We start from the raw sequence: 26725 nt of genomic DNA, 5'->3' as shown, positions 1-26725 counted from the left end.
GAACGTTGGAGTAATAATTCATTTACTTAGATGTGTTTTTGTTTGGAGAAAGGGAGAAATCTGTAGATGACAGGGTTGTCATATAAGAAATGTGATGTGATGTGATGTGATGAATATGATTTTGATTTTTTTTTTGTACTTTATCTCTAAATCGTATCCAGTTCACGATCTTTTTAACGTCAATACGTTAGCTGTAGTTTTACTAAGAATCAGATAAGTAGGTACACATAAAACAAACACTTAAGAAAAAAAGGTAAAAAAATCTAAAACCAAAACATCCTAACGAGATTGATTGGCAGCTACAGAGATTGTCAATATGGTTACAAATTACCCTCTGATTGATGGAGACGCTAATGGAATGCACGCTTCCTCATAAAGCGTCATGTAAGGTGAGATTTAAAAAAAATACCAAATTCAACCTTATCTTTTAGACATAAGGCGTAAACTGCATTAGAAAATTAAATGGACGATTAGACACGGTCTACCGATTTTACTCGTATAGATTATTTTTCATATTTTCACGTGATATTTAAACGCTACATAAATTAGACTCTTTTCTGCTTAATTACCTACATAACATTTAAGTGCGTTTAAGATGTAATAAGTATTCCGAAAGAAAAATTGGGAATCTGAAATGCGGTCTTTTGGTAAAAAAAAAACAGTAAAGTAAAAATTTAGTTTGCATATGTATAGTTAGTTTTTTTTAGCATTAGTAAAAAGGTAAACAATCTTGATGTGTCTTTTAATTGAAAAACACGTTTCAAAAATAAGTCACGGCAAATATGTAACAATTATGAATCAAATACTATAATTTATATTCTTCTGCTTTCATAAGTAATAGTTATTGACTTTTAAAAAGCGTTTTTCAATTAAAAGACATGTCAAAATCGCTTACCTTTCTTCTAATGCTAAAAAACCGGGCAAGTGCGAGTCGGACTCGCGCACGAAGGGTTCCGTACCATAATGCAAAAAACGGCAAAAAAAAACGGTCACCCATCCAAGTACTGACCCCGCCCTACGTTGCTTAACTTCGGTCAAAAATCACGTTTGTTGTATGGGAGCCCCTCTTCAATCTTTATTTTATTCTATTTTTAGTATTTGTTATTATAGCGGCAACAGAAATACATCATCTGTGAAAAATTCAACTGTCTAGCTATCACGGTTCGTGAGATACAGCCTGGTGACAGACAGACGGACGGACAGCGGAGTCTTAGTAATAGGGTCCCGACAGTCAGTGGCGTAGCTAGGGGGGGGCGGCGGGGGCGGCCCGCCCCGGGTGTCACCCATTTGGGGGGTGACACCCGACCGTGAACATCAGTAGTGCCATCTATAAAAATTCGTAAAACTGTGGCAGATTGCACAACCGCCATTAAGGAAATAATATACAACATGCCCACGAGGAACCCGAGAGATTTTGACAGAATATTCCTGATCATATTTAAAGACTAAAATGTCCTATAAACTGTTTTGGAATTCGCCTAGTTTCATAGTCCAGTACCACCAGCAGGCTAAAAAAAGCATCTTTTTATTGTTACTTAGTGCAAAATGTTTTTTTTTATGGCGATGTTGCTACTATGGGACCTAGTCCAAATACTTATTGATATAATGTAAAAAAGTGACAAGTACACTTTGCAAAAACTAGGTTTTACAAAAAAAGTTAAAATTCTTTTTGAGTATTGTTTTACAAATAGCATTTATATTTTATGTAGGTACGGTCAGCCAAGAAAGTGGTCTACCACTTTTCGACTCTATCAATCAGATGATAGAGTCGAAAAGAGGTAGACCACTTTCTTGGCTGACTGTACATTACGTACAAAAAAATTGAAAAAAGAATTTATTTTTCGTGAAATTGACGTACCTAATACTCTAACTCCCCATATAACCATTCCAGTCGCAGAATCACAAAGTGGTAACTAAATGTCAGATGTGTCGTAACAGAGTCCACACAATGTGTCTAGAATTGTTTCGAAACAAAGTGTCGTCGCCGTGTCTACACTTTTCCGTAACAAGGTGTCGACACATTTGTGTGCACTTTGCGTGCGGTTTGCGACTAAATCTGACAGCAAATTTGTGACAGCAAATGTCAATATAAAATACCTCTTGAAAACCAAGGTTTGTCAAACTACTATTAGTGTCTCGTGTGCTCGTAATTCTAGTAAGTCATCATGGGCAATGCAAATGATAATAATCGACCGAAACCATATAAACACCCAACACCCGTCAACCTTTTACATAAAAGTTTTTAAAGAAATTCAATAAGCTACTTAGGTCAGGCAACGAATGCTCCAAAAGTTGTAGAGGGAAATGCTCGGAACACAATTTTTGACTCCGTAACTCGGTTTGACAAGTTAGGAGGTGAACATATCAAAAGTCCCCGGCCGTAGCCCTTGAGCGGGGGGGAGAGAGGGGGCTTTGAAGGTCCCATTTTCCCGTTTTTCGATTATATCTCGGAAACTATGCATCTCAGCGACATGGCCACTTATACAAAATGAAAGTTAATTTAATTTGTTACAAGTTTATTCAGTCAATTTTTTCGATATGTTGAATAGTTTTTGAGATATCCGCTCTTGAAAGTTTATTTAGGGCTCTCAATTTTATCTTGATATATCTATATCAGTGAAGGTGCTAGGCCGTGTTTGGTATCGTTTTCGTATAAATCTGGGGTGCTGAATCCATTTAAGATATCACATTGACACCATTCCACAAAATAAAAATAAATCTTTTTAGGGTTCCGTACCTCAAAAGGAAAAAACGGAACCCTTATAGGATCACTCGTGCGTCTGTATGTATGTCCGTCTGAATACACAAAATAGTTCTTTACCTATAGATGACAGGAAAACCTATTAGAAATGTGCAGTCAAGCGCGAGTCGGACTTAATGTACGGAACCCTTAATACGCGAGTCCGACTCGCACTTGGCCGGTTTTTTTGAAACTCTTCTTGACGCTTAACCGCTGAACCGATTTCGTTGAAATTTGGTATAGAAATAGTTTGCGTCCCGGAACAGGACATAGGATAGATCTTATAACCAAAATCATCTTTTGAAGGTGTGAAAAGAGGCGTGGAAATTTGTACGGGAAATCAATAACCGCTGAACCGATTTATATGAAATTTGGGATGGTCTACATCTTTGATTTAGTTAAAAATGATGAAAAAACATGACTTCAAACCTAAACTTAAACAGTATTAACTTCAAGAAGTCAATTCTGAATTCCCCCCTACACCTCATTTCACACCTTTAAAGGATGATTGAGATAACTTATTATATCCTGTCTCGGGACTCAAAATATATGTGTACCAAATTTAAATTAAAACTGTTCAGCAGTTTAAGCGTGAAGAGGAGTTTAAAAGAAAGTATTTTAATAAGTTTATATGTTTTTACTTCGGAATAGTGTCAATGTGATACCTTAACTAAATTTGGTACTGCGAATTTATACGAAAACGATACCAAACATGGCCTCGTAGCTTTACTGTTGTAGAAGTCAAAATAAAATTGAGAGCCCTAAATTCTTATTACTTGGCCAAACTTGTGTAGAAGGAAAAGGTAAAATAAAAGTCTTCGGCAGGAATATAAGACACAAATATATTTTTTTTTTGCGTTACTATTTCATTCATCAAATATAAACATACCTTGATTATACTATTCTAGTGAGATCCTCATAGATAAACAAAAACATTTACTTAAAAAATTACAATGTCGAAATGTCACGGAACTTGTGAGAGTAATATGTGAAAAATATAAACTTTTATGACAAAAAAAATCTGGACACAGTTTAAGAATCACCCAATTGCGTCGAGGAATCATCTGTATTTTTGCTTGTTTCATTACCTCCTCGCTTCTTTTTTGTCCTTTGTATTCTGTAGCAATTTGTTAGATCTGAAAATAAAGATAACTTGCGTCGTCACGGATGTCGATTTATAGGTTTTAGGGAGTGCAGAATTCGAAAACGATGATCATTTTATAATCCAAGATGGCGGCTACGTATTTTGTCATAAAAGTGGAATCCAAAATAGTCATCATTTTCGAAATCTGCGCCCCCTAAAACCTATAAAATGACATCCATGACGACTTTTATGACATAGTGCATGGCCGCTATCTTGGAATCCAAAATAGTCATCATTTTCGAAATCTGCGCCCCCTAAAACCTATAAAACGATATCCATGACGACTTTTATGACATAGTGCATTGCCGCCATTTTTAAATTGAAAATGTTATCATTTTCGAAATCTGCGCCCCCCAAAACCTATAAAACGACACCCATGACGACTTTTATGGCATAGTGCATGGCCGCCATTTTGGATTCCAAAATGGTCATCATTTTCGAAAGCGGGGCCCCCTAAAACCTATAAAACGACATACATGACGACTTTTATGACATAGTGCATGGCCGCCATCTTGGAATCCAAAATGGTCATCATTTTCGAAATCTGCGCCCCCTAAAACCTATAAAACGACACCCATGACGACTTTTATGACATAGTGCATGGCCGCCATTTTGGAATCCAAAATGGTTATCATTTTCTAAATCTGCGCTCCCCAAAACCTATAAAACGACACCCATGACGACTTTTATGACATAGTGCATGGCCGCCATTTTGGATTTCAAAATGGTCATCATTTTCTAAATCGGGGCCCCCTAAAACCTATAAAACGACATCCATGACGACTTTTATGACATAGTGCATGGCCGCCATCTTGGAATCCAAAATGGTTATCATTTTCGAAATCTGCGCCCCCTAAAACCTATAAAACGACACCCATGACGACTTTTATGGCATAGTGCATGGCCGCCATTTTGGATTCCAAAATGGTCATCATTTTCAAAATTGGGGCCCCCTAAAACGTATAAAACGACATCCATGACGACTTTTATGACACAGTGCATGGCCGCCATTTCGGATTCCAAAATGGTCATTATTTTCGAAATCGGCACTCCCTAAAACCTATATATCGACACCCATCTCGACTTTTATGACAAAGTGTTTTGCTACCATCTGCATGCAAGACATTTCTATTATTTTTACGTACAAAAATGGCCCCCTGTCAACTTTCAATCGAGATTTAATCGATAATTTATTCGATTAATATTCAGATTAATTCAATTTCAATCTATGTTAGGTCGACTAAACTAATCGCGATTAAAATTTGAGAATTAACTTTTTTTATTCCATTAATTAGTCGAATAAACAGTTAATCGATTAATGCTCATCTCTGACCACGGCATTTTTACACTTTGAGAATATCTGAAAACAAATCAACACAAGGAGCCATTTTGCAAATCCAGTAACATACCAGTAACTTTGTTATTACTTTTGACAGCGCGTGTCATGTGTCAACACAGAGTCGACACAAAGTCGAAACATTGCAACTACTTTGTGACTGCAATATTTCTCAGCCTTAAACCATATTTATACATCATAATTAACAAGTTTCGTAGTATGTAAAGCGTTATTTCTGTTATTTAAGTATAGTATACGCATCGAAGTACTAAAAATGCTTCAAATAATATAGTTATGAACACAGGCACTGAGAAGTAAACAATTTCATTTCCGGCTAAACTAAAACAATGTGGTGGCGCGTTGATTATATTACACTTAGTTTATCAAATCACTCGAGCAGTTTAATTCCCCATAATAATTTAAGTCATATTGTAATATAAATGCAAACAATATATAATTACGTCTTGTAATCCGTTTTAGAGATGGCGTATTAATGTCACTTATTTTTATTTAAGTATTTTTCCATCTGACAGTTTCCATTTGACAGGAACAAAATGAACGAATGAACGAATGATATTGGCATAAAGTAGTCGCAAACCCGAAACAATGTGTGCACACGGCGACCACACTTTATGTCACTTTGTGTCATGTGTCGACCCTTCCCCATTTCTGGTAACTGTGTCGACACGGCGACGACTCTGCGACTGGAATTGTGACCGAAACAGACGGTGTCGACACAAGATGTGTCAACACCGCGTCGTAACGGCGACTGGAAATGGTTGTATGGGTCTTTTAATATTTTTTCCTTCTTTGGCCTCGGAAATGCGTGGTTAAAATCTCTCGGGTTCCTCGTTGGCACCTGGTATGTAGCAATAATATTTTGGCATTAATATTATTAAACATATTTTACAACTTTGATTGTATTTTGGGGTGACACCCACAATTTCCGCCCCGGGTGCCACCCATGCTAGCTACGCCACTGGGTCCCGTTTTACCCTTTGGGTACGGAACCCTAAAAAACGAACTATAATGCATACCTACGTTTGTCTATTTTTTTTTTTGAGAAGATGCCTATAAGGAGATCTTCTATTTACCCGTCAGACTTTTATATGAAACGTGATTCGTGATTTAAAAATTCTGTTACCTATTAATTCGTATTAACACGTGTCCAATAAGTAAATGTATACATATCTAAGCACAAATTACCTCCCTTAGACTCCGTATTCTAGAGTGGCTTACCTTACAAAAAACTCGCGAAACATAGACGCTATGTAAAAGTACCATACTGCACCTCTCAGTTGAAGTCTACACGTATTATACACTATCTATACAATCACATGCCATGTAAACATATAACACATTGCTTAGTTAATACTTGCAATGAATACTGGTTGATTTTGGGGCTGTCATCCTAAGTGACAAAAATGTGCTTATCTTAACTCCATCCACCATTTGTTTAGTATGGTCATACAAAACAAATTTTCCCATGGGACTAGCCACAAATTCGCGAAAAAAAATTAATGGACACCTTGAGGACCCGGAGTGACTAATCGTATTGGGCCTGGTGGGTATATTTTTTCACGATTTCTCACTTAATGCACGACGACCCCTAAGTAGAAATAGAGTTGTTAATCTATACTAACGGTTATAATCTGCTTTTACTACGAGGTAGTTATTCTAATTTGTGGTTTACCACTCAATGGTATTGTATTCTTGAGACTCTTTGAGTAAACTAGCTCAGTTCAAAAGATTTACACTATACCTAAACGTAATTAACCGAAATGAATTATTGGAGCGTCAATACCTAATGACTGGCGTCTTAAATCTGCTTTATATAAGTAGTACAAGAATTACACAACACAGGAGCGTAGTAACATGGCAAGAAAAGTGAGGAAAAACTGATATAAAAGAAAATGCATAGATTTTCTTAGCTACCACAAAAACAGTTTTTTTTTCTTTAGGGCTACGTAAAAGAAAGGTTTGAAATTGATACTTACCTAGTAAATGTAAGTGATCTGTGACTAAAGGTAATTAAATTCGGACTAACTTATACAGATCCCTAAGGAATGTGGATAATTAAGCTCCCCTCCGCCCATCGGAGCAGGAATGTGAGCTCTCGCCGTTTGATATTAACTTTAGCATTCCAGACATAGCAGTACAATAGGTACAAAAATGTACATTCGGATTGTTTCGCTCACATGTAAAATTTTACGAGTACGAAATGTTTTATTTATGGACTAGCTTTTGCCCGCGACTTCGTACGCGTAGAATTTTTATTTCTATACCACTTCCATAGCAAACTCCTCTTTTAATATTATATTAGTAGTAGTACGGATATGAAGGCAATAAAGTTAGAAGTAATTTCAATTAAACCAACTTAATTGTTATTTGTAATGTGTAAAATGTAAATTAATTATGCACATTATAATCTACTTCTAAATGTCTCTCAAATCCGAAAAGATTCTAATGGCAGCACACTTGTTAAAATTCGTCATGAAGTTTCGGCTGTTGACGAAAAAATAGACTCACATACAGACACAATATATCTGGAAATAAATTACCTAAATACTATATCAATGCAGTTTCCGAATCCTGAACTGTGCAAAAAACATTTCGGTCGTCTAGCACCTTTACAAGTGAGCTGCGAAATTACATGGAGAAATTATGAATTTATTGATAAGGTCGCCATGCACTGTTACGGCTGACCTTGACGTGACGTCTTTAGAGTCGGACGTAGCCGCCGCCATAAAATATCCCAGATATGTACCTAACTACCTACCTTGCCTACTTACCTACCTTAAATATATATTTATTGGTTGTGTGTCAAGTGCCTTAAGTCGCATTAAAAAGAGGATTGTACGTCAGTGCGAATTTGTTTGCTCGACTTGGCGATGGCTCTCGCGCGCCTCGAGACTTTTGGTGGGTTACGAGATTTTCTCTTTAACGCGGAAACCATTTTCCTCTAAATATTGAGGCTCCTTTGTCTCAAAGGAATTCATACATTTACGTCAATTTTATTAAAAGCCACGCTGAAATATTATCACGCGGGCGTCTTGGCTTTTTGCCAGAATGTTTAATGTTTTATCTAAGTTATGGCTCGCTGGATATATGGCGTTGGAAAATTGTTGAATTTCATTGCTTTCCGATCGGCTAAAAGTTATTAAATGTTCATTTCTTACATCAAGTTTACTATGTAGAAACTTTTATGCGCCGTTAGTATCTACATAGGTCAGGTCCACAGGTTCAATACATGATTTAGTATCAAAACCAATTTCCTCTTTTATTTTGTCTGAGTTATTCCTATAATTTATGAAAATATATTTCCTCAGAACTGCGTAATTTAAATAATAGTTACCTACTGCTAAACAAAACTAGTTGCGAGTATTTGGACTGTAGTTTTATGGTACCTTTTTAATAGGTTGAGTAGGTAATCAAAATAGACTTTCACTTTCACATAAATATAAAACAGACATTATTTCATCTTGCAATATGTTATAGAGTAGTCTAAAATAACGGATACGTATTTTTTTTTTAGCTGCCCAAACTCAACCTGTTAGGAGAAAATGGCCTTCAAAGTACTGAAAATTGACCAAACCTTCTAATTTCTGAGAAGAGACATGTTCAAAAAAATTGATAATTAATTACTGGTTTCATTATATGTTGGAGAACATGAATATATAATGGGGACGTGTTTTGTCATTTCACCACAAACTCATTTTATATATATATATAAATATATATACAATTTTTTTGAACATGTCTCTTCTCAGTAATTAGAAGGTTTGGTCAATTTTTAGTACTTTGAAGGCCATTTTCTCCTAACAGGTTGAGTTTGGGCAGCTAAAAAAAAATACGTGTCCGTTATTTTAGACTACTCTATAACATATATCAAAATAAATCAAATCGGAGTCGGACAGTTGGGTACCCTTCCTTGTTAGTAAGTAACTAAGTTATGCCAACTAAGTACCGTAAAATGGGGTGAGTGTGTGCAAAACTGACATTCAAACCTTAGACTGGTCATATTTTTGTAAAAATCGATTTCGGTTTAAAGATCTTTATTTCTCATAAGAATAACAATTATTCGCTTACATGAGAAAAATACAACTATCGATTATAAAATTAAATTAAATTAGTGAGCAAACTTATAAATATGATCGTGCCGCGCTAGTAAGTAAGTATAGATGGTCAAGCAAATCTTGTCAGTAGAAAAAGGCGCGAAATTTAAATTTTCTATGACACGATATCCCTTCGCGCCTACATTTTTCAAATTTGCCGCCTTATTCTACTGACAAGATCTGCTTGACCAACTATATGTACGTAGTAAAAATACAATTTATTTATATCTAACAAAAGCGGTGTGTGTCAGGTAGAAACAAAACATGCAAATAAGTTTGATAGAAGTGTGGTTGCTAGAAGTGCATCGCGCTGTGCGGTAAGTACAAGCGCAGGTACACGAATGGCCAACGCCGGCCAATCCAAGGGACGCAGCCATGCGGTAGACTGAGATAGCAATATCACTTGCTCCCTCTAATGCATAAATGCGTCCCTTGGATTGGCCTGCGTTGGCCATTCGTGTAGAGGAGCCATTACGTACTCGAAGTAAGTAGATAAGACAACTAGTATTGCGGCGATGTAAAGAGCATGGAAGTGGCTAAATAAGTGCATGCATTCAACTACGCTCGGGCCTTGGGAATTTTTTTGTTATAGTATTTTTTTTATATACATAGTATGTTTTTATTTATTTATGTACTAAGTTTAGTTAAGTTTTTATATTTTTAATTTATACAGAATTTTTATTGTATTAATTATTTACTACTTGTTTTATTTATGGTACTAGGTTGATGAACTTTTTATGTTATAAAATTAAGTGACTGTTTATTTGTTGCAATATTCTCATAAAGTATTTTCCTTTGCGAGACGCTGATCTGTCAGTTTTTTGCTGGCAATTTGATTATTTTAGGAGTACCTTTATGGTATTTTGTTGTTCTAATTCCTTCAATGGTCAATATTTAATGAGGTATTAAAGGGGGTAAGTTAATTATAATCAATTCTACACATTATTTAACTTTCTTCCTTTAATATCGTTTTAAATATTGATCCTAGAGAAAAGTGTTCAAGATGTTGTTGCAGAAAATTTTATGTAGATTATTTATTCATACAAACCTATTTTGCTATGGGACACCGTTTACGAGTTATTTACAAAAAACTAAAAAGGGACTTTAAAATTGGTTATCATGGACTTACCCGCTGCTTTGTCTTTTTAAATATTGATCCTAGCGAAAAGTCTTCTACATGTTTCTTGTAGGAAATTTTATGTTTATTAGAATTTATTATAATTAACTTTCCCTCTTTATTATCTTTTTAAATATTGATCCCTGAGAAAAGTGTACTGAATATTTTTTATGTAGATTTTGTGTAGATTATTAACGTTTAGCAACATTTTTTTATATTGGCCACCGTTTACGAGTTATTTACGAAAAACTAAAAAAAGGGACCTTAGAAGTGATTATAATTAACTTTCCCGCGTTAACATCTCTTTGAATATTGATCCTAGCGAAAAATTGTATTGAATCTTTCTTGTAGGCAATTTTATGCAGATTACTTAGTGCCACTTGCACCATTCCACTAACCCGGGGTTAACCAGTTAAACCTGGAGTTGCCATGGTTACCAGTACAATTTGACACTGGGTTAGTGGGATATTGCAAGTGGGCCTTATGTAATAGAACACTTTTTGCTATGCGCCACCGTTTAAGAGTTATTTACGAAAAACTGAAAAAGGGACCTTTATTATCAAATGTCTCACTTCCGGTCAAGATTTCGATCGAGCAACCGGCAAATTCGGATTCAGCGGGGTTTAATTAGGTTAAAAAACCCGGTTGCTAAAAAGTAATATGATTTGCCAGTCGCACTCGCATCAAGACGGAGAGCGATTTTGATTTTTTTTGTCTAGTCTACCTCAATAACATTTTATTTTTACATATGCAAACTGAATGGTGTATATACATAATATGTAAGTGTTCCGGACGTTTGTATTTTATTTTTTAATTTATTTTGGGTAGTTCCATTTCATAATTTTGACGATAAATAGGAAATCCCACCTCACCCCGTAGTCCCTCGTATTTGGGGTGAGTTGGGTTTTCATACAAAGGTGATTTTGGAAGATTGTTGGATCGATTTTTTTTTATTATGACTATTATGAGTATTACTATAGCTCCATTTTAAATTCGAATACGTTATTTTTGTAGCAGAAGCCTTAAAATCCCATCTCACCCCCCTTTCATCCCTTCTCTCCCCATTCATAACCCAACTCTCCCCGCGAATCCTACTCACCCCATTTTACGGTACTGTTATAAACAGTACTTTTATTTTATGTTTATTAAATTTTTAGGGTTCCGTACCCAAAGGGTAAAACGGGACCCTATTACTAGACTCCGCTGTCCGTCCGTCCGTCCCTCCGTCCGTCTGTCACCAGGCTGTATCTCACGAACCGTGATAGCTAGACAGTTGAAATTTTCACAGATGATGTATTTCTGTTGCCGCTATAACAAATACTAAAAAATACGGAACCCTCGGTGGGCGAGTCCGACTCGCACTTGTCCGGTTTTTTTAAGTACTTAGTAAATATGTACTTAAACTCAAATCTCCAATAGTGGTTATTAGATACATACAATTAAATTGTACCTATTAGAATTGGATCATGCTAACTCTTCATAGACATTACAATCACAGAATGTGTAAAAGCCATCATAGACGTCATAATCCTAAGACAATATGACGTTTATTTCACAGTCGGTGCAGAGTTATCGTCCGGTTTTTTTAGATAAAAAATTTTATAACCTCAAAAGTAGAGGTAACTTTTTTCCGCCACAATTAAATCTGAGTAAATAGGTATAATGCACTGAATTATAGTGTATTATATTTACATATTATAGTACTGCAATATTAGATGTAGGAACTATGATATACTTAGGAACATTTTGGAAGAAAAAGTTAATTAACACTTACTTTTGAGGTTAGAAAAATTCTAATCTTAAAAAACGGGTAATAGCTTAGATGTACTCTACTAACAGCAGCCTTGTTGCCTTGTTGCAGCCTCATTCACAACATATTTGAGTATAGAGAACAGACTGATTCTCAAACCAATGTTCGCGCATGTACTCCAACAACGCCTCCGCGCCTATCTGCATACTTTAATATCGAATGTCTTGGAGGCTCAACATCCCATGGGACAACCCGACAATTCCCTGAAAAGTATTTTATTATGGGCACGATATCATACCTTTTTAGACGCCGTCGTAAAACTTCTCCAGCGAGAGCTGTAAATAAATTATCTAAAAAAAGCTGATATAAAAGGCGTTCCCGACGGTATTCGTTTTTTTTTTTTTAATTTAATGAACTTTAGCATTTTTATGTAGGTCCTATTGCGAGGGTTGATTAATTATTAATTCGTTTTTAAAAGGTTCCTTAATTAAAGAATCAGATACCTAATAATTCATTATACCGAATAATTCAATTTTCTAATTTGGATGTTCATGGTGTATATTTATCCGACTATGACAAAGCTAAAAGGAATGCTGTTGCTATGTGTTGAGTGTCGGTGACGTGTGTTCCTCCGCGGCGTGGAAGCTGAGACTTTGATGAATGAAATGTCAATCGATTCAACTTCGGTCCCGGTGACATTGACATAGGCTACAATTTCAGTAAGTTACCTACCTACCTAACTGTCTTCCAAAAGATTAGGGTACCTACTTTAAAGATTAATCTTTATTTTTTCTTACATTGGCTTTACTTAAATCTAAGTTATTTATTACACTTATCTAAAGTCTGGCTAGCCAAATTTTGTTGACAGATATTTCCTTGTTGCATCACCAGTTGTCTATGCTTTTAAAAAAGTTAAAAGTCTGTTGTCAATTTATGTCATTCATTCTGATTCATTCAAATTGTTCGCGATTTAGAAGGCGTTTATTTTAAATAATACTTAAATAATATTAATAATGACTATACCGAGTGAGGTACGCAACCTATTATTTAAGCTCGTAAATAATTACGACAATGTGCGAAGTCGACGTGAAGCGTTTTATAACGAAAAACTGCAATGTTTAAAAGTCGGAAATAATTTAGTAGGTTAGTGCTCTATTAATATTTTGACACTTTAAGTACTAGTTCTAAACTTCTAACATTTCCCTATAACTTTGATTAAGTATGAGAATTTATTAATACCTGAATCTCATAAACAGGACAAGTGTGTAAAAAAACGGATAAACTAGAAGTTCTGGAAAATATCAATAAAATCATAACATTGGAACGTAATCATTTGCGTTTGTCGTTGACTATACTTTACATAGGTAGTGGTAGAAATAAATGTGAGCTGACTTTGAGTGCAGTCAACGCATATTTAACTTATTTCCTTAGGTACCTTACGTGTGCATAGAAAATCAAAAATATTTTCTAGTATCAAAACTATAATTCCTACTACACACAGTGTGACCAGCCCAAGATTTTTTGAATTTCCCGCCAAAACTTTGGGTAATATTTCAGTAGCCAGACTTGAGCCAGACTCTACATATTTTACCAAAAATCGGTTTATTTTAAAAGGGTCACACCTAAATTCTCCACTATATTTGGAAGATTTTACGGTATTATACAGGATCGTCAAGAAATCCAAGGATTGAATAGAATGCCATGGAACGGAAAGTCCCAAGTATCGTAAAGGAACGCCTGTCGCATATCTTCCGCGAGCGACGCTGCAGAGCGATGCAATTTGGTAGAAATACCGAACGGTACTAACCACGGCAACAATTGATAGTGCGGTGTCTTTAGCCATCCAAAATCCGACATGATATTCCCGTCAAGAAAAGAGCTACGACTCTCGCTCTGGTTCTTATCTGGTCCTATAAATATCACTGGTGGTTCAAAAGGGTAGAGTATATACAATCATTTTTTAAATGTATTCGGATGTTTGTGATTTAGCAACTATTCTTTTTTTGGCTCGTTTTGTTGCTATTCAGTCCGTAACTGTACCCAATATTTTACGCGTTGAAGCACCCATTGATTTATCATAGTTTCGATACCAGTAACATGGTATTCAGCATATCTAATGTTATTTATAGGATGACCGTTTACCAGAATGCCATCCTCGTTTTCAAAGCCATTGCAAATATTACCTCTGCAAAAATATTGAACATGCAGCAGCATTGAAGTACTTACTTTCTAATCCATCTCGCTCGTACTCGTACTCGCATATTTAGTGTGAGCGAGATGTATAGAAATTAAGTTACGCAGACGTTGGCGAATATGCCTAACTTGCATTTTGTTACCGAGCTGAGGTTTGGGATGATTCAGATCTTTAGCATCAAATATATTTTCACTTTAGATTAGATTGTCCTATTTTCTAACCGTTTGTAACAACGTCCAAGGATGGACCGAAATATGCGACCGAATTACGGTTGGATTTGCACTGATTCAGGTGAATTCATTTAGGAAATCTATTTGCAAGATATTAATCCTTGAAGTTGGAATTATAGGTACGTATAAATTGCTTAAACTGTTATGGGTAATTCTGAAGGAAGTTAGCGGGTGAATAACATTCTTATAACCGAGCCGAGCCGATTGCATATATGTACCTACTCGAGTATTTAGGACGGATACCTCCGAGGCCTAGCTCTTACATTGATTAGTCAGAATAGGTAATACTTATACTAAAGAGCAATAAAAACAGTTTGCTTAACATAGAAATTCCCAAAGAAATGACCCGTTTTCGTCACAAAGTTTGCCACTCTTGTTTTTGTCACTCTCGATATAATGATTTATTTTGTTTTGGTCGAAATGCGATAAACTCACAAAAGTAGAACAGACGTTACATATCGTTGATATCCTAAACTTCTGTGGATAAAGGGTACAGCGATCCGTCAACGTCGCGGAACATGCGAACACTTATCGAGGAATTATCGACGTAAGATGGATGTCCTGAACTTTGGTTTTTACCCGCAAGCAGAAAACAAGGGTGTGGCCGCGGATAGTGGAATCACGATCGGATAGCGGGTGTAAGGTCAAAACAAAAGTTACTATCAAAGAGTTATAAATTACATAACAGGTGTCAAGTTTCTTCTTAGACTTGTCCCAGAATTTGACAGCTGAACTAAACGGCACTATATGACGTAGGAATATGTTATGTCTTATGTCATTATGTGATTACAACTAAATTGTCAAAACGTCAACTTTTGACAACCAAAGTTACCGCATAATTTACGGGGCTGCACAGCGACATTTACTTCAGCTGACAAATTTTTAGGGGTATTTTTTTTTAAATTAGATACAATAAAGATATACCTAACTAGAATGCTACGACACCTGTCACTAGGGACAGCAGTAGTGGCCGGGCGTCCATAGAAATTAATTGGATTCCCAATGGCTTACATACAGTTGAATACATTTCCTATAACTCATGTTGATAAGAAAAGCTAAATTGGCTACAACTTGCCTACGAATATTTTTGTCTCGCCGCTACTGCCACCACAGCGAGTAGACACAATCTAGATTAAAGCTGAACCACATATTCTTTTATACTTAAAGTGAGAAGGAATAAGACTGGGCCAAGAAGAACTTTGTTCGTCATAGTGTTCGTTGTGTCCCGAGCTAAATAAACTATAGTCTTCTTATCCCATCTCACCTTACTTACAACAATTTAAGTAATGTAGACATCGTCAAGCTGGTCTCGACACATTATACCGTCCTTATTTGAAGCCTTCATGTTTTATTTAAGGCAATCTCGCAAAGCTGCCGGAATTTATCCGTTCTAACCGTGTCATGTCGGTCTAACGCGTGAGAAATTAGATTGCATTAAAGCCTACACGAATTCGCAAGGGAAAGAGGAGTGCGTATTCTAATGCGGCTATGGAAAATCTAAATGTAACCCAGCAGCCATTTGCTAATGCCTTTTTAATATTTTAGCATATTTAACATTGATTGGCCTTATTATATTATAAATAAATAAATTGAAATTTTATGGATTGGATATTAATACTAAAATGCTAAATTAAAGGCATGTACTCTAGTCCTTTTTCTTCAGCTTTTTCTCACGATATGTTTTTAATAAAAAGTATTGCAGCGCAGCGAAAGCTACTTCCTTCCTAAAATAATAACGAAAGAGGAAACATTTGCGGGCTTGTAAATATTTAAAGAGATTACCGCGATATAGTACAAATATTACCAGTTACTTTTGTTCTCATACAAGGTGTAGAATTCCTTCTTATTTATATTTTACGAATTCTCGTATCTTGTATACGTGAACCACCAAATATTCTTTTTTTTTTGCATAAATATTAGGGGACATCAACTCTGTGTGTGTTGTTAAATGTTTTTGCTCTAGAGATCTATGTTTCGACACCACTGTTAATTTTTTCTGACTTTTTTCGGTTTAACAGACAGCAAATTCTTGAGGTAGGTATACTACATAATTCCCAAGGACACCTATAAATAATACAAATCACCGTATCGAATAGAAGTATGTTTTATCCACATATCGTAATATAAATAGGTATCTTATCTTTAATTATTTTATTACAAGGAACGATTAAAAAAAAACCACATTTAAACACACATTAGAAAAGACATTTTGATGTACGATAAGACTCATCAATTTTACTCTAGACAAGGTTATCCAGGTCAGTAACACCACTTAATAGATAGTACGTAAAAAGTAATGCCCGCACCAATCGTTGGGATTATATATTATGTTGACAAGGCTCTCCCTAAGTATGCAAGCGCGGGAAAGGCTAAGAAGAAGGAGATATTATGACTATCATACAGAAAAGTTTGTATTTGGTTAACAACCATGTCCACGATGTTAATGGTCAAGAATCATGTTTCTGGGTCATTCTAAGTTAAGAGGTATTAACGGTGTCCATGATAAATATCCATACTTTTCTTAAACAATTTAAATAAATTATGGTAATTTCCCTTAAAAGATTGCATTTCCTCTATAGACAGTCAATTTCAATTAATTAATTAATTCAGTTTTGTCACTATTGCACCTCAAATATGCAAAATGTCACTCCCCTGGCCTGTCCCTTTGCAGGTTTTTTAATTAATCAGTAATTTTATCCAGATGTAATTCCCATAAATCCGTTAAATTTAGTATACTTCATAAATTAAAACAAATATTGATTGTAATGTTATTAATAAAATCCTTAAAATTTTTCTTTTTCATAAAAAATATTTATGTTATATTTTGTCCCCCATATTCTATGTCTCCTACCCTGGCCATTATGTAACTGTAAAAATATTGGGTTTATAATTTTAATTATTGCCATTTTAATCCCAATAGCAATGCATTTCATTCAATACTAACGACCAACTCTGCGACAGTCATCTTTTGGTTCCGATTGTCAGTCATTTTGATCATTGACCTCTTTACTTGACAATGTTGTTTTATGAAAGTGGTATCTCCCCTGGTCAGTTTTATTTCAAAATTATTGATATAAATACTTAATTGTATTTGTATATTTACTATAGTTTATGCATAGATTATATAAATACTTTATTTTAATTATTTACAATAAATATTTTCACAATTATATCTGATTTGACATGAAAAAGTCACTCCCCTGGTGTCTTTCCCCTGGCGCATAATTTTCCAAAATGTACAGTGGAGGTATTTACGCGTTGAAGCACCCATTGATTTATCATAGTTTCGATACCAGTAACATGGTATTCAGCATATCTAATGTTATTTATAGGATGACCGTTTACCAGAATGCCATCCTCGTTTTCAAAGCCATTGCAAATATTACCTCCGCAAAAATATTGAACATGCAGCAGCATTGAAGTACTTACTTTCTAATCCATCTCGCTCGTACTCGTACTCGCATATTTAGTGTGAGCGAGATGTATAGAAATTAAGTTACGCAGACGTTGGCGAATATGCCTAACTTGCATTTTGTTACCGAGCTGAGGTTTGGGATGAGGTTTGGGATTAGCATCAAATATATTTTCACTTTAGATTAGATTGTCCTATTTTCTAAGCGTTTGTAACAACGTCCAAGGATGGACCGAAATATGCGACCGAATTACGGTTGGATTTGCACTGATTCAGGTGAATTCATTTAGGAAATCTATTTGCAAGATATTAATCCTTGAAGTTGGAATTATAGGTACGTATAAATTGCTTAAACTGTTATGGGTAATTCTGAAGGAAGTTAGCGGGTGAATAACATTCTTATAACCGAGCCGAGCCGATTGCATATATGTACTCGAGTATTTAGGACGGATACCTCCGAGGCCTAGCTCTTACATTGATTAGTCAGAATAGGTAATACTTATACTAAAGAGCAATAAAAACAGTTTGCTTAACATAGAAATTCCCAAAGAAATGACCCGTTTTCGTCACTAAGTTTGCCACTCTTGTTTTTGTCACTCTCGATATAATGATTTATTTTGTTTTGGTCGAAATGCGATAAACTCACAAAAGTAGAACAGACGTTACATATCGTTGATATCCTAAACTTCTGTGGATAAAGGGTACAGCGATCCGTCAACTTCGCGGAACATGCGAACACTTATCGAGGAATTATCGACGTAAGATGGATGTCCTGAACTTTGGTTTTTACCCGCAAGCAGAAAACAAAGGTGTGGCCGCGGATAGTGGAATCACGATCGGATAGCGGGTGTAAGGTCAAAACAAAAGTTACTATCAAAGAGTTATAAATTACATAACAGGTGTCAAGTTTCTTCTTAGACTTGTCCCAGAATTTGACAGCTGAACTAAACGGCACTATATGACGTAGGTATATGTTATGTCTTATGTCATTATGTGATTACAACTAAATTGTCAAAACGTCAACTTTTGACAACCAAAGTTACCGCATAATTTACGGGGCTGCACAGCGACATTTACTTCAGCTGACAAATTTGAGGTATATTTTTTTTTAAATTAGATACAATAAAGATATACCTAACTAGAATGCTACGACACCTGTCACTAGGGACAGCAGTAGTGGCCGGGCGTCCATAGAAATTGGATTCCCAATGGCTTACATACAGTTGAATACATTTCCTATAACTCATGTTGATAAGAAAAGCTAAATTGGCTACAACTTGCCTACGAATATTTTTGTCTCGCCGCTACTGCCACCACAGCGAGTAGACACAATCTAGATTAAAGCTGAACCACATATTCTTTTATACTTAAAGTGAGAAGGAATAAGACTGGGCCAAGAAGAACTTTGTTCGTCATAGTGTTAGTTGTGTCCCGAGCTAAATAAACTATTGTCTTCTTATCCCATCTCACCTCACTTACAACAATTTAATGTAGACATCGTCAAGCTGGTCTCGACACATTATACCGTCCTTATTTGAAGCCTTCATGTTTTATTTAAGGCAATCTCGCAAAGCTGCCGGAATTTATCCGTTCTAACCGTGTCATGTCGGTCTAACGCGTGAGAAATTAGATTGCATTAAAGCCTACACGAATTCGCAAGGGAAAGAGGAGTGCGTATTCTAATGCGGCTATGGAAAATCTAAATGTAACCCAGCAGCCATTTGCTAATGCCTTTTTAATATTTTAGCATATTTAACATTGATTGGCCTTATTATATTATAAATAAATAAATTGAAATTTTATGGATTGGATATTAATACTAAAATGCTAAATTAAAGGCATGTACTCTAGTCCTTTTTCTTCAGCTTTTTCTCACGATATGTTTTTAATAAAAAGTATTGCAGCGCAGCGAAAGCTACTTCCTTCCTAAAATAATAACGAAAGAGGAAACATTTGCGGGCTTGTAAATATTTAAAGAGATTACCGCGATATAGTACAAATATTACCAGTTACTTTTGTTCTCATACAAGGTGTAGAATTCCTTCTTATTTATATTTTACGAATTCTCGTATCTTGTATACGTGAACCACCAAATATTCTTTTTTTTTTGCATAAATATTAGGGGACATCAACTCTGTGTGTGTTGTTAAATGTTTTTGCTCTAGAGATCTATGTTTCGACACCACTGTTAATTTTTTCTGACTTTTTTCGGTTTAACAGACAGCAAATTCTTGAGGTAGGTATACTACATAATTCCCAAGGACACCTATAAATAATACAAATCACCGTATCGAATAGAAGTATGTTTTATCCACATATCGTAATATAAATAGGTATCTTATCTTTAATTATTTTATTACAAGGAACGATTAAAAAAAAACCACATTTAAACACACATTAGAAAAGACATTTTGATGTACGATAAGACTCATCAATTTTACTCTAGACAAGGTTATCCAGGTCAGTAACACCACTTAATAGATAGTACGTAAAAAGTAATGCCCGCACCAATCGTTGGGATTATATATTATGTTGACAAGGCTCTCCCTAAGTATGCAAGCGCGGGAAAGGCTAAGAAGAAGGAGATATTATGACTATCATACAGAAAAGTTTGTATTTGGTTAACAACCATGTCCACGATGTTAATGGTCAAGAATCATGTTTCTGGGTCATTCTAAGTTAAGAGGTATTAACGGTGTCCATGATAAATATCCATACTTTTCTTAAACAATTTAAATAAATTATGGTAATTTCCCTTAAAAGATTGCATTTCCTCTATAGACAGTCAATTTCAATTAATTAATTAATTCAGTTTTGTCACTATTGCACCTCAAATATGCAAAATGTCACTCCCCTGGCCCGTCCCTTTGCAGGTTTTTTAATTAATCAGTAATTTTATCCAGATGTAATTCCCATAAATCCGTTAAATTTAGTATACTTCATAAATTAAAACAAATATTGATTGTAATGTTATTAATAAAATCCTTAAAATTTTTCTTTTTCATAAAAAATATTTATGTTATATTTTGTCCCCCATATTCTATGTCTCCTACCCTGGCCATTATGTAACTGTAAAAATATTGGGTTTATAATTTTAATTATTGCCATTTTAATCCCAATAGCAATGCATTTCATTCAATACTAACGACCAACTCTGCGACAGTCATCTTTTGGTTCCGATTGTCAGTCATTTTGATCATTGACCTCTTTACTTGACAATGTTGTTTTATGAAAGTGGTATCTCCCCTGGTCAGTTTTATTTCAAAATTATTGATATAAATACTTAATTGTATTTGTATATTTACTATAGTTTATGCATAGATTATATAAATACTTTATTTTAATTATTTACAATAAATATTTTCACAATTATATCTGATTTGACATGAAAAAGTCACTCCCCTGGTGTCTTTCCCCTGGCGCATAATTTTCCAAAATGTACAGTGGAGGTATGAATTCTTGTTTAAATGAATCATTACACTTTAATTTGCTCGAATTTGTAAGACGGCTGGTCAAAATTTCGATTCTGTTTATGTTTTTAAAGAGATCAGGGGAGAGACCCTTCTCTCTTTATTACATAGAAAAAGTACGGTCTCTCCCCTGGTGCCTTCTAAAATGGTAAATAATTAAAAAAATGACTGATTAGCTTACAAATATACATAAGAGTTGTTTCAATAAAAATATTGTATAATTAGATCAAAATTTTAACATTTATGTTGTGCCACTTTTTCATATAAACGATTACCTCTTAACTTAGAATGACCCTTCTCCTACCTGACTTTTGACCTGTTTTCCTTCGACATGCGACTATAACATGATTTCGTTAAAAAACAATTGGTTGCTTATGTTTTCGTTATGCCTACAACTAGAAGCCAAATTGAAAATGAATTCGAGCAGAGAATGGCTTTAGACGGTCCCGCATGCCGGGGTCGCTCGACTTACTAAAGGGACTTCTCGGCCAAGTGCTCTATACTATTGTTATACTTATTTATTTTCATTTCTCATGCTCTAAAAGAGGGTCACTGTTGTTCTAAAAGGTGTGCAGAAAATGATACGTTTCTGCACTAGAGCATTTTAGGTTCCAAGTACGATTCTATTCAGTTTTTTTTTTTACGATAACCAATTGAAATTTGGGTATAAAGGGATTTGTTATACAATTTCCATTCTGATATTTGACTCCCCATTCCATAAATAACGATACTTTTGCCTAAATTGTTAATTGAAAGTACCCTCAAAAAATCCTATGAAAATTTATACATAGTCATGTTTAAAAAAAAAACACAATGCATTTTACTTTCCTCGTATTCGAAATGAAAAGTAAAGTGTTTAACTCGGGTGAAAGGCATAATTTCAGTCTCGGACTATTGGCGCTCTCACTGCGTTCGAGTGCCAAACTAGTTACCTCGGCAGAAGGCCTTTCATCCCTTTTAATTATATTGCTTGAGCAACTTACAGGAAGTACTGGGTCCTGTACTGTACGTACTTTTTTGACGTGATAACGTCTTATAAATCGATGAACACCGGTAGCATGCACGAAAAAGTGTCACCTTGTGGACAGATCTCCGTGGTAACGTTGTGGACAGATCTCCATGGTAACGTTACGGCCACGTTTTCTTATGACGTTATCACGCAAAATTATCGTCCGTAAACCGACTTTATAGACAACCATATTTTTTTACTGATTAATAGCCTTACCTGTCTGTTTTTAAGATTGATACCTAGTTTCTATAATTTAATTTTGATGAGGCAAATCCAAATCACGCTTGGCATTAGATTAGTATAACGGCCCACCACGGATCGATCGAAAATTATTTATGTTGTGTTGTGTTGTTTCTGTTATGTTGTGGTGTTGTTGTTGTTGTTGTTGTTAAATTCCTTTGGGAGCGTAGGTTCGTATCCTACCGACTGCGCCATGTTAACGTATAGGGATGGGTCAATAAAACTACGTGCTCGGATCAAGACTGACTGATATATTTCCAGCTCTTACCCACATCGCTGGCCCAATATTATGGGGTTCTAAGTTTCACTTTTATCGAACTGAAATTTGAACATTGTCATGTGACATTAAGTCGAATTTCAAGTATCTTGAAAATGTAACATAGAACCCTGTAATATTGGGCCAGCGACATGCATATTAACAATAATCACAACCTACCCGCAATCATTATCACATCCTACATACATGGAAATATCAGAATATATTTGGTTTATAAACCTTTCGGCGATATTGATCATAGTGCCTCTACCCATGCGAGAGAGGCATTTGTTTTTACCATTATATAACAACTTTATAGTCCCTCATCCTATGATAGGACGCGCGAATGCGCCACATAAACGTATATTGACTAAGAGCCATTGTCGAAAAAATACCAACAGGTATCTATTTATTTCGCTGTGATAATAAAATCACTTATTTGTGGTAACTTATTTATAAGAATAATATGTATGAAATACTAGCTTAGTTGTTAATCTATTTTAAAGATATTAAATTTCATTTCTTCTTCTTCTTAGTCGTAACCTCATGTCTGAGTGACGTGACTCCTCTATGGGGTATTCTTTCTATCACTGCTCTCCAGGCTTCTCGTACTTCGGCCATCTGCATCGTTAATTTTATTTAGTAAATTTTTAAAAGGTAAACTGTAAACAAAAGAAAATAATCTTATATGTTGCTAGGTAAAATAAATATATTATTTGAAACTAGGATCATAATGCGTCATAGAAATTCCATGATTAAAAAACATTTTGTGTCCATCGTGTTTTCGATAGCTACGGGCGTTATCGCTGTATCAAACTCCGTGTATTATTTTTTCTGGTACGGTGTAGTAGAAATGGCTATAGGGCACCGTGATGTAAAGAAAAAAAAGTACCTATTCTAAGTTATAGTAAAATTCGATAGGTAGAAATTTAAATAATGACCACGGCCTCTCACCTCCACCACACCAACAAAGAAAATAATGTTTGATGCGCTTGTAATGTTTTTAACTTTTTACTAGCTAGCTCTTGGTATATATTCTAAAAGTTTGCGGAGCTTTTATTGCTGTGATCCGTCGCGAGCACGATGCTTCCGATACATTACCCTGACGCGGGTTTCACACACATATACATACATATACACATGCTTTTAGTTGAGTTGTGAAAGCTTTGAGCGTTGTCATTCTGAAAGAAAAATTATCTACTTATTTCATTACCTACACATACTTACTGTGAAAGCTACATAATACGATCACTTTTAATAGAATTTTATACGCCATTTCACGTCGGTCGCTGCAACTTATTTTCAGACTTTTTTCAAAGTTCATAACTTCAAAATATATGTGCAGAATTTTGAATTTCGTTAATACAACCCCCCCGCTCCCCTAAGTTTAAATTACATAGAACTAGAGTTTGAGTTAGAACTTTGTTTAAGTAAAGACATTGAGAGTGCAGAGCAAATTAAGGTAATTGTATCACTTAGTCTGGGACTGGGATACAATGTAGCGCATGGCACGTACAACTTACATGTCTACGAAACCCTAAGGGGACGGTATGTTGTTTGTAGAACAGCTTCTAAATCGAGATTGGCTGAACTAGAGTGCAGTCCGGCTAAGATTACTTTACAACCAACTTTACAATTAAATGACCTATATTTAGGACCATATAAAATAAAAGACATTATAGGTTCAAATTTAAAGGTAATTAAAAATAATACAGATTATTTTCTTTACAACTTGGCAAGTGGAACTTGCAGCGACAAAGTGTGATAGAGCTATCAACATCATATTTTCATAGGACCAGGGATGTTGCGAATATTCGCATCCGCATCCGCAACCGCGGAACTTCCGCATTATTTTCAAAATCCGCATCCGCATAAAATCGATGCGGAGCTTAATGCGGATGCGGATGTCGAACAAGTCGGTACAGGAACGTCTTAGCGGCGGCGTAAGTGCTAGGTAATTTCGTCGTTACCTATAACGAAATCGTCTAGATTCAGAAAAGTCGACCAAGTTACTGTTTATCAAATACATATAACGCTTCTATATTCTTGCTCAAATTGCTTATGTGATATTTCTTGCTTGCGTTCTGTTTTTTTTATAAATATAAATTACTTAAAATGTAGTAGTTGACGTTTTGACCAAATCTTGACATCCGCATCCGCGGAAGTCAGCCTTTAAATATCCGCATCCGCGTATGTCAAAAAATCTACATCCGCAACATCCCTGGTTAAGTACCGGAAAACCATCAAACCGTCCAGTACCTACTACAACTATGATCCACGAGTTCAAGACGTAATTATGTGTTGAACTTTTCCAATCTTTTTTTGGTTTTTTAATGATATTCTACGAGAATGACTTTAAGATTTAAGTGTTTTAAATTTAAACAACTGTCAGTGTAAAAGTGTATTTAGAATAGTGCAATTTCCAAAACCAAACAAGAAAGACGTCCGGGGTCCGACGCTTTTAAAACTTGACAAAGGCTATAGTCGGTTTTCCATAGTAAGTTGGCCCTTAAATCAATTTGACTCGGGTTTTTTTTGTGAGTACCACTTATGGTGAAGGACGTTTTTGCTGAGTATCAACATCCTACCAGTGACAGTTTTTGACTTATGATTTTTTATTTTTTTTTCTTTAATGTATTGTTTTTCGGGATGTATTCAAGCGAATTGCTTAAATTTTTTAAATAGTATTCTTTATTTAGGTATGCATCGATACTCAAAAAACGAATATCAGTTGTCATATAAAAAAAAAGAAAAATGAAGGAAAAAAAATTAAACATTTTTTTTAATGTCGTTGTGAAGTAGCGACACCTCTAATTTTTTTTCTAGTTGTAGGCCAGACATTGGCCTACTACTTGCCTAAATATCAAAATTTTCCAAACGGTACTTCCTGTCAAAAATTAGCAATGTGTGTGGTCAAGTCCTGCAGTCACGCGGTGTTTTTCAATGTAGTATACAAACATTGTCATTGGCATTTTACTCTTAAATACGATCAAACTGATAAGAAAACGCAAACATAATCAAAGAGTTTGTATACTACATTGAAAAACACCGATTGAATACAGAACCTGACCACACACATTGCTAATTTTTGACAGGAAGTACCGTTTGGAAAATTTTGATATTTAGGCAAGTAATAGTCCAATGTCTGGCCTACAACTAGAAAAAAAATTAGAGGTGTCGCTACTTCACAACGACATTAAAAAAAATGTTTAATTTTTTTTCCCTTCATTTTTCTTTTTTTTTATATGACAACTGGTATTCGTTTTTTGAGTATCGATGCATACCTAAATAAAGAATACTATTTAATAAAATTAAGCAAATCGCTTGAATACATCCCGAAAAACAATACATTAAGAGAAAAAAAATAAAAAATCATAAGTCAAAAACTGTCACTAATAGGATGTTGATACTCAGCAAAAATATCCTTCACCATAAGAGGTACTCACAAAAAAATTCACAGATTTCGTGCCTCACACGACTATCGAGCACATTGGAAATGAATCTACGGAATTCGAAAAAATATTGTAGCTGAGCGACGAGAAAGTCTGGATAAGGAAAAAGTTACAAAATAAAACTACAACGTTGAATGATAATTATTTTATTCTTAGACTAACACAAGTATCCTGGACATAACGCATGTGAACAAACAAATTGCAAAATTTCCACACGCGTATCCAAGTTTGAATAATTGTCGCCGTGGCGCATAAGTATA

General features: G+C 35.1%; 1 protein-coding gene and 1 long non-coding RNA gene across 2 annotated transcripts in view; one reads left to right on the top strand and one right to left on the bottom strand.

The window, feature by feature from the left end:
* The window catches only part of LOC134794976 (uncharacterized), a 746430-nt gene that overhangs the window by 91840 nt on the left and 627865 nt on the right, over nt 1-26725 (bottom strand). The gene's annotated exons all lie outside the window — the stretch shown is intronic.
* LOC134794973 (uncharacterized) overlaps nt 1-26725 on the top strand; it is a 68165-nt gene that overhangs the window by 5424 nt on the left and 36016 nt on the right. The gene's annotated exons all lie outside the window — the stretch shown is intronic.

The sequence above is a fragment of the Cydia splendana genome, chromosome 11 (assembly GCF_910591565.1).
Source record: "Cydia splendana chromosome 11, ilCydSple1.2, whole genome shotgun sequence".
Classification (NCBI taxonomy): Eukaryota; Metazoa; Arthropoda; class Insecta; order Lepidoptera; family Tortricidae; genus Cydia; species Cydia splendana.
The sequence above is the reverse complement of the archived record's forward strand: the minus strand, read 5'-3'. Positions and strand labels throughout refer to the sequence as shown.